The sequence below is a fragment of the Geospiza fortis genome, unplaced genomic scaffold (genome assembly GCF_000277835.1).
Source record: "Geospiza fortis unplaced genomic scaffold, GeoFor_1.0 scaffold104, whole genome shotgun sequence".
Classification (NCBI taxonomy): Eukaryota; Metazoa; Chordata; class Aves; order Passeriformes; family Thraupidae; genus Geospiza; species Geospiza fortis.
Window position 1 is genome coordinate 2,102,197 of NW_005054325.1, and position 9,422 is coordinate 2,111,618.

Consider the following 9,422-nt stretch of genomic DNA (forward strand, 5'->3'; position numbering starts at 1 on the left):
GCTCTTTGAGTTAACCAAATTAATAAATTTGTTATAAAAGGAGAGGATGCTCACCAAACATAAAATGGATATGACATGGCTATGTTGCCTGAAATAAAGCATTTGAGTACCTTCTGGCAAAAGATAGGAATATCCTGATCCTAACTGTATTATAAAATTCCAACCCAGACCAACAGAAACTAAATCAGAGCAGAGTGCAGTCTACAGTTAAGGTCAATATTATCTTATCAACAGTGAAAATGTACAGTAGGTACTTGTGTAAAAAAATCCACAGTATTTTCAAATGTTTGCTGCAACATGCAAACTGACAAAATGAGACCAAACAGCCTTGAAATGTAAAAAGAGATAGAATAGGAAGTGCACCGAACTAGGTTTATGTTTTTCTGCTCACAAAATAGCAAGAAGAGGTTTATGTGGGCATTGGTATGTCTAAGTGTCTAAACTACATGGAAATACACAATAGACACAGTTAACCTGTATTCAAAAACTGAGCCTTTAATAACCTCCATCAGCTAGCATGTAAAAAATAGATGCTCTTTGTAATTTTGCAGCGCACATATATTAAAAAATAAACCCCTGCATTTTCATTAGAACACAGTTCACTAAGATCTAAGCTTTTAAGTTCCTTCAAATGGCAAAAAATAAGAAGATCTGTACTTTTCAGATATAACAAACAGCTTGCTGAAAATTAATAACTTCTGATCTTGTAAAAACTCAAAAATTGTTACAGGGTGATATAGCACAATATATCATCGTAGTTGCAATAATATTTATTTTTTGAAAGACAGTTTAAAGTATATTTTAGAAACCTTTCTGAATTTTATTGCTGTCTGAAACAACAGATCACATTTCTGAAGTAGAATGCAACTGAATAAAAAACATCTTTATCCCCATGAAAGAGAAAGTTTTAGTTTTTTAATAGATGTTCACTCTCTGCTGCAGCTTCTAGAAATCCTGAGAATTAAGTGTCTAAATAAAAGCCTGAATTGTTTTTCCTCTGTCTTGATATTTTTGGGGATCTTTCCTTGTAAATGGATATCTCTCTATTTCCTGGTCTAAGGAACTATGTTTAATTTATAAATAATTTTTTTAAATCTATACAGGAAATTTGTAGTACTTTCTTTCTAGTGTTAACTGTGTATTATTGACAGTAACTTTTTAAAATGTGGGCAAAAATTAGAAATGGCTTTCATTTCTGAAACATATACTATCCTTCTAAATTTGGATAAAGTTAATGGACAGCCTTAGAATTTGCGTAGAAACATAAGAATAAATTCTAGAAACCCAGAGTCTGCTATTTAAAATATTACATTGCAATTTTAGATAGTTGACTATTCTTATACTAAGATATTACAGAATCTATGGCAGCAGTCTGATTAGCTGCAGAGAAAGAAAGCCTGTTTGATTTTTTTTAATATAATTAGTAATTTTTTTTCCTCTGTCGAATTGCCTCCTTTCCTCTCTTTAAAACATATTTTCGCAACTTACATCAAAGTTTGAATTTTGAGTTTGCTGATTAAGAATGCTAGTAGTCAGCTGAGTAACATCTCCATGAAGAGATTTGCAAATTCATCATCATCATCATACTTAATTTAGGACCAAATGAAGTAATATTAACTGTAGTTGAAGAATGACTTCTTAAGTTACCAGTGTTACAAACCAAAGGCATTAAAATTACATGCAGAATTCACTAGGATGCTGCAAGTTTATGTGAAAGCTGGCCCTCAAAACACTAATTTGATAATCAAGCAGAAAACATTCTAGTAACACTGTCAAAAATGTTGATGCAAAGTACGAAGCTAAATCTTTAGGCTTGACCTGAACACAAAAATTAAATTGGGATGTTTAGCTCAAACATTAGCAAGCTTTTGAGTCCAGGATTTTCATGCGACTTTCCAGAATTGGCCAAAATCACTTTTCTAGGAAAGTTGCACTCTTAGCCATGGAACATGCTTCTCTGTGTTTGAAAATAGCTGCATGGAAACAGAAAAATATACTGCAGAATTTCAGTGATACTGAAAAAGAAAGTGTAAAGCAAGAATATGATGCACAGTGCCTGTCTGGGGTAGGTTCAGGTTATCAGACTTTTCTGATGCCTGTTCTGAGTCGCTTATTTGACAATTCAACCTCCCTATGCTTTGTTTGAGTTTGTTTGAGGATACCAAGCTGTAGGTGTTTGAAGCCTAGAGCTCTGCAACTTCTTGCCAACAGATGGTATGAAAACTAAGAGCTAACACAAGGTCAAATGGAACTTGGATGGTCATGGACTAGAAATACACAGGAATGCTACAATCAGCTCACAAAGACAAAACTAGCTGGATGCTAGGCAAATGTAAAAGCTACCATGTATATTTTTCCCTAGCTGCCTGATTTTGGCAACAATATAGGATAGGGTACTGCACTGAATGAACATTTGGGTTGACTGTGCTTATGTAAGAAACCCTTGACATGTAATTTTAACAACCAAATCTCCAACATAAAAGACAGCAAGTATGAGCATTACATGAAAGATTCTGCTCAAGATAAAACTACACTGTAAGCTACAAAAACACTGGAAGCTCAGCCTGGATAATTAGAAATAGCCTGGATTTTCTGTTCTGAGCCCTACACATCTCCCTGTAACTATAAACAGTAGAGTGATACGGTTATAAAAATGGACCACAATGACACCATTTCTTTTTTCAAAAGCCTGTATCTGCTTTTATTTCCCTGTTCCAGTCAGCTATTTCTCTTAAGAAGGCTGGTATCCCAGTACGATTTCTGTACCAGTACCTTTGTCACCATGGGCCAAAAAGGCCAGTCATTTTATTCTAATTTGATGTGTGCAACCTATGCCAGTGTGTTTAATTCTTGTGTTGTCTACAGCTTGTAGGGAGATAGAATATAAGAAAATAAAGGTAGTGTAGAAAGTAATCTTACCACTAAGGAATTGCAGCTGGACCAATTATCAAAGATTAGGAACAGGCCTGACTTTAACAGGCCACAGTTGTAACCAGTGAGAAGAAGAGCGCTATAAAAGAGTGGGGTGGCTGGCTGAGAAGGGAATGAGAGTCAGTTGCCTGCTTTGTGAAGAAGAAAGTCAGTGCTCTGAGGAGTTGCCCACGAGAAACACCAAGAAGGTGTGGAACTTTTGCAGTAAGCAGAAAACAGTATGGAATCTCTGTGATAAGATGGCAACAGCTCACTTGTTTATCAGGACTGCTTAATGCTACAGGACCCTGCTACTGCAGGCAACAGTAATAAACTTTCAAAACATAGGGGAAGACAGCTGCAGGGATCAGAGGGGTAAGAGCTCCTGTCTCACCTCCTGTTTCACCACACACCCCTTCCTACCCTCTCATCACTCTGGGACCTGAGGGCTCTCCCTGGGGGCTGCTGGCCTGGCCTTGCTGGGCATTGCCCCCTACCCTCAGCTGGGGCAGGGGGCTCATCCCTACAGGGAATGCTCATGCTCTACAGCCACAGTCATGGCTGTGCCTCTCTGCTGCAGGAGGGCATGGCATGACATGAAATCACTGAGGACATTCAAACTGAGGAGAGAGATAGACAGTGAGAAGTAGCCCTTCCTCTATGATCAGGAGCCCTGGTCTCCTTCTGGCCTCAATGAGCAGCCCAGGTGTAAAGTAAAGTCACATCTAGACACAGCTTTTCATTATTTTTGGCTACATGAAGGTAAACCATGAAGTGACAACTGAAATAAAATTTTCAAGGACCTATTCTTAACATACCCAGAAAGCTTCTCAGGAGTAACTTGACTTAGAACCATCATTGTAAAGTCTCATGACTGCTAAGGCAGAAAACTCAGTATTTTATTTATTCATTTATGTTCGCCAATAACTAAAAGCTCATAAAATCCTCAGGTGCATGCTAATTTTTATGGAATAGCTCTCAAACATACCAGCAATAGAGAGTATTTTTTGGTTTTCTGGTTTTTTTTCATTTTGAAAAGCTTTTTGTTTGCTTAGACATTCAAGGAAATTATGATGATAAAGTGCGGTATAAGCTTGTTTGTGGCTTCCCACATTGCCAAACTGTCTCTTATATTTTCCTTTTATACACCTTTAACCTATGTGGGTTTTTTTACAAGGAATGAATCTGATGTTAAATTAAATCACACCCTCCATCTTAAGTGACTGGAAGCATTTGAGTGCTAAGAACTGGTTTTGTAATTTAAGTGATAACAGTGGTATGAAATTTGGAAGTCTAATTATTAGGGCCATATGATGCAGAAAAAGGCAGTCTTGTTAAGGCTCACAACCTCAGTTCATATTTACTGGAATTTTTAAGGAATTTCTTCTGCACCAGTTGTCCCTCTATATCTGTAACTTTGACAAAGCAAGTGTTCCCTGTTCTCCTACATCTGGTTGTGAGTGACAATGCCAGCACAAGCAAACAGCACCCACAACTTTTGATTTGCTTCACGTTCTCTTCTTCCTCACTAAGAGGAAAGAAAAACCATAAGGTTTGCTCTCATTGTTTATATCTCCTATCCCTCCCTGGGAGTTGCAGCCGAAGGACTCATGGGCAAGGTGAAGACAGAGAGTAGGAATTTAACATTCCTAAGGATCTCTGAGAAAGGGAAAGCACCATAAACTTGTGCTTTGTCAAAGAAGCACCAGTTTACACACCCTTCTACATTATGACTACTTTTGTTTCTCTGGGTACCTTCAGTACTATTTTGAAAGAAAGGAAAAATGCTATTAATGGCTGATGTTGTAGGACAGGTTTTTAATTTGGAGAAGAAAGAAAATAAAAAAGAGCTTTCAGAACTTTGAGTGACTTTGCATCACACTTAAGCTGCAGCTCCATCTCTAGAGCTAACTGCTCCCTCCTTTGATCAGTAGTGTTTCTTCACCTTTGAAAGAGTGAGTGAGTGGGGATGTAATATTTTTATTAGGTACAAGCAAAATCATAACACTTTGTAAGAGACAATTCGTTTTTCTAATTGCAAAGACAGGCAAGAAGAAAATTATATTTGGTGCAATTAAGTCGTTAGTCATTCTTCCAGTATGAGAAAATCTTGCATACAGCTTTTAAAAATCTTTTTGAACTACAATAAAGCAATCATACTAAAAAAAGGCATAAATGCTAAATGTTTTACTTACTACTGAATATTAACCAAGAACTACATCTTTAATTAAATGCATTTTAAACCACTTAATACATATCAATATCGCTGACAGTCAAGTGACAGAGCACTTATATAAATTTACCTCTTACATTGATGTAAAAGGCAAAATAACTGCTGAATATGGCAACTCAAGTTGGTAAGAAAACCACAAAATATTTAACATTATAAAAACAAAAAAATGTAAAACCTAACAAAATATTTATTAGGCTACAACTTAGAATTTGAATTCTTTTCCTGAATCAGTGATATGATGTTATGGAAACCATGCATCACAAAGGATTTACATGAGCATAGAATGTAAGAAAATGCAGTGATTATCTCCTATTGATGATGAGAAACAACAATGGACCTTGATAAAATTCCTTATGATCAGAAGCATTATTTTATTAATATTTTGATTTACACATCAAGAAAAGCAACTTCTTTTCAGAATCCAGGCAAAGCTTTAAACATTTCTACATGAAAATAGACTGAAATTACTAAAACAGAAGAGGCGTAACAAAATAAAGAGATGTTAAACAACTGTGAGGTAAATAATATTTAGATGGATTTAAAAAGAAAAAAGGGGGGAAGCAAAACCACAGTAATAACAGGAAATCATTTTATTATGACTAAAAGTATACATCTAAGGAACATTTATGCTCTCAGCTATTGAAAATAATCTGATTTTAACTATAGAAGAGAATCTGAAACTGTAAATAACAAAATTGTGTTTACAAAGAGGCTGTCATTTCAGTCAGGCTGAGAAAACGGGAGGCTTGAATGGAAGATGCAGTAGGCAGGAATGTTGTTACATTACAATTGAAATGAAAGTAATATTGCATCTGCAACAACCCATGCTAAGATTGTTACTCTGTCATTATTTACAGATTCATTCATACTTGACAATAAATGGACTTTAAAACATACAGAAATATTGTAAAACTACAATTTTGATTAAGGAATGGGGAATTGCCTAAATGAAACATAACATATTTCAACAACAGGAAAAAAAAGGATTATACCATGTCACTCTAACCTTTTACACTCTTATTAGATTTCCTGATACTGTCACTGGTGGGACAGAGAAGCCAATAAAAACTTACTCAGATACAATTGGTCAAGGCAGAAGCTTTACCTGGGCTGGCAGTAGAAATGACATGTAGGAACAACTGGACAAATGTGGCCAAGGGGAACTCCCCTCATTCCAGCTTTCAAAAACTTTTACAATTATTGATGAATCAAAAAAAGTCTGTCTCAGGAGCCTTGAAGGTGAATACTACCCTCTTTTTCAGTGTTGGTAGACACTTCCTTGAACCGAAACAGATAAAGTTATTTTACCTATCTAAATGGGAGGTGGGAAAAGGTTATTTTCAGAAAAGTGCAACACAATCTAATAAGAGTTAAGTAATGTGACCGAAGTGCCATATACCCCAAACCTCTTTCTTTTGAAACAGATGTCACAGGGAAAACTTCCAAGCAGCTGATTTAGCAATCCAGTTGAAAAGGTTAGGAGAGTAGGATGCAGGGTGACTGGAAGGGCTGTGCCAGCCCTCTGTGGTGGGAGGGACCTCCTGTACATCACCATAATGTTGTGCTATGTCTCAGGTCAGGGCTTCCCTGACACAGCAAGAAGCTGCTCATAAGGTCCACTTCGCTGTGATGGGAGGTGCATATCAGAGGCGGACTCCAAAATGAACCTGGATATCTGGTGCTGATATTTTTTTTTTGCTGATATAATTGTCCTGGGTGATGACAGCTTCATGAGACTTTTGTCTGATCAAACGAAAGCACTTATTGTGGGAAGGCAGCTGGAGGTAACCAGATCAACATTCACCTAGAAGGCTGTGTTTTGAAGTTTTAATGATTTTGAGATAGCATTATAGCATGCTAAGACTATTATTTTGGGAGGGTTAAGCCTATTAATTTAGCAATTATATGAAAGTCAAGAAAGGCTCAGCAAGAAAATACCTTCTTAGCCTCACCCATCTGCAGCAAGCCTGCCTTCACAAGTGTAGCCATTTCATAGCATTTCTGGAGTTTGCAGACTGGCAGCAGTACAGGCACCAGGTGCTGCTGCTGGGTTTCTCGAACAGGAGCTGTTTGCTCTGATTCCTTTGTGTTTGTGTAGGAGTAGCTGCATCTTGATCACTCAGTGGAGAAGGCAATCTGGAAAGCCAAGGGCACTGGATCAGCTACCCCTGTGCAGGGAAAGCAAATAGGGACAGTTACTGCTTTCATCCTTTTTCGACCTGTTTTAATTAAGTCAGTGGGAAGAACCTCCTGACAGGACATGCAGAAGGCTTGTGTCCCTAAGCTTGTGCTGTGCTAAGGAGCCTTTTGCATACCTGCACAGACCCTTCAAAAAGTGCTAACATTGAGTGAATAATCCTTCCTGCAGAAAAAATAATTAAAAATAAAAAGTGCCACTGTATCTGGTGGCAGTCAGTAAAATTAGGATCACACAACTGTATGAAGCATTGGAGGTCAATTTCCTTCTCCCACTGGATGAGTAAATCAAGTCCCACTGCTGGCAGGAAGGCTTCAAGGCATGAGAAATGGGGCTGCCACAAAGGAAAGATATCCAGGCTTCCTCTCCCTGCACACACATCCTCTTCCAAGTCAAGTAGACTAGGTCAACAGTGGAAATAATAAGTAAGTCTTCTCTTCCTTTTGTGTTGTTATTAGGATATGTTTTAGGAATTCACATGATACATTTTTACTTCAAATGAGTAGGCTCGGTCTCCCTAAGCTGGCCAAAACAGCCAACACGCAGAAATCACAGAAACTGTGGAATCAAAATTGGCACAAGAACCTGGCAAAAAAAAATTTTTTTAAGTGCCAACAGATAGCTGCTTTAGGCTCCTTCATATATACTCAAAAGCAATCCACTATTACAGTTTTGGGATATCATTCCTTACTTTACAGAGCAAGCATATGAGTCATGACCTTCCCATACTGAGGAAGACATTAAGTAGCTTCAGGAAATATCGTAAGAGACCATTGTTGAATGCAGTTGGTAAGGTGGGAATCAGACTAGGAGGTAGGTAAAAGCTGTTGTTCACTCAAGAGATGACATTTTTACATCCTTAAAATGCTTTGATTTTTTCATCATCCTGTAGTACCTGCGAAACACTGTTTACCCTGAGTCAAGCAATTCATTAAAGACGGAGCAGAACTTGGCAATACAGTAGCATCACTAACAGATGGAACAGAGGATCTGGGACCTTGATAGGGTGGTGAAAACAGCATGAAACCTTTGCAAGTCTGAAATTCACTGCTTTTTTTGTTTTATTTCACTTAAAAATGAAATAGCTTGTTCTACAATGTTGGTGAGGTGGATATACTTAAATCACTTCTCTATGCTACATGGACTTTGGTGTTGAGTAGAAAAATGCCTCTTTTCAAATCAAACTGGTGTATTATTTTGGAGTGGAGCTGTAAAAATCAAAGAAGCAATCAAACCATTTCTGTATGCTCTGACTGCAAACAGAAAATGGCAATGTGGCAAGAATAGAGCAAAATCAAAGACAGAGAAATGGTGAATATTTTGTTGAAAAGCTATTCTGAATAAGCTATGGGTTCTCTTGCAGAGGCTTCCAACAGAGATATTTGCCATTAGGATGTGGGACTTTGTCAGACGAGCAGCACTGGCTCCCCAGAAAGCTAAGGATCAGAAGGAAGGTAGAATGAGGATGTGTGAACTGGGGAGCATGCACCAGTGCATCTCATGCCTGACAGGCTGGCTTTCTGCTGCAGCCACTGTGGGAAATCCCTACCAGCAGTAACAGTGTCCCCAAAACGCTGCACGTGGAAACAGAGCAGGTGGCAAAAGTAGGGAGACTCGCACTCAGGGACTGGGTGTGGGATCCACCTTCGAGGCCCTTGGCAGACCAGCAGCAGTTCCGTGGTCGCCTTTCGGACGCTGGCACCCAAAGCGGCGTGAGGCAGAGAGAGAGCTCGGCTGCCTCCCCGCCACAGCTTGGTGGCTCAACACCTTCAGACCTTTGCTGAAGGTCTTCAGACCTGGGAGACCTCTCGCTGCTCTATCTCCAGGTCGCATCCATGGAACAGTAAAAGCCCTGTGGGTGCAATGCCGTGGAAGGTGCCACCACCGTCCCGCCGGGCAGGGAGGACAGCAGCGGCAGCGGGACCCCGTGCTCAGGGGCTGCGCCGCCCGCTCGCTCACTCCTCAAGATGGAGACGCGGCACCTCCTCGCCTTGCTGCCACCAGGGACCCCCCATCCCCATCTCCTTCTTGGGATGGAACTGGACAGACCCCACCCCCCCGCCCAGGCCGCCTCCCAGCCCT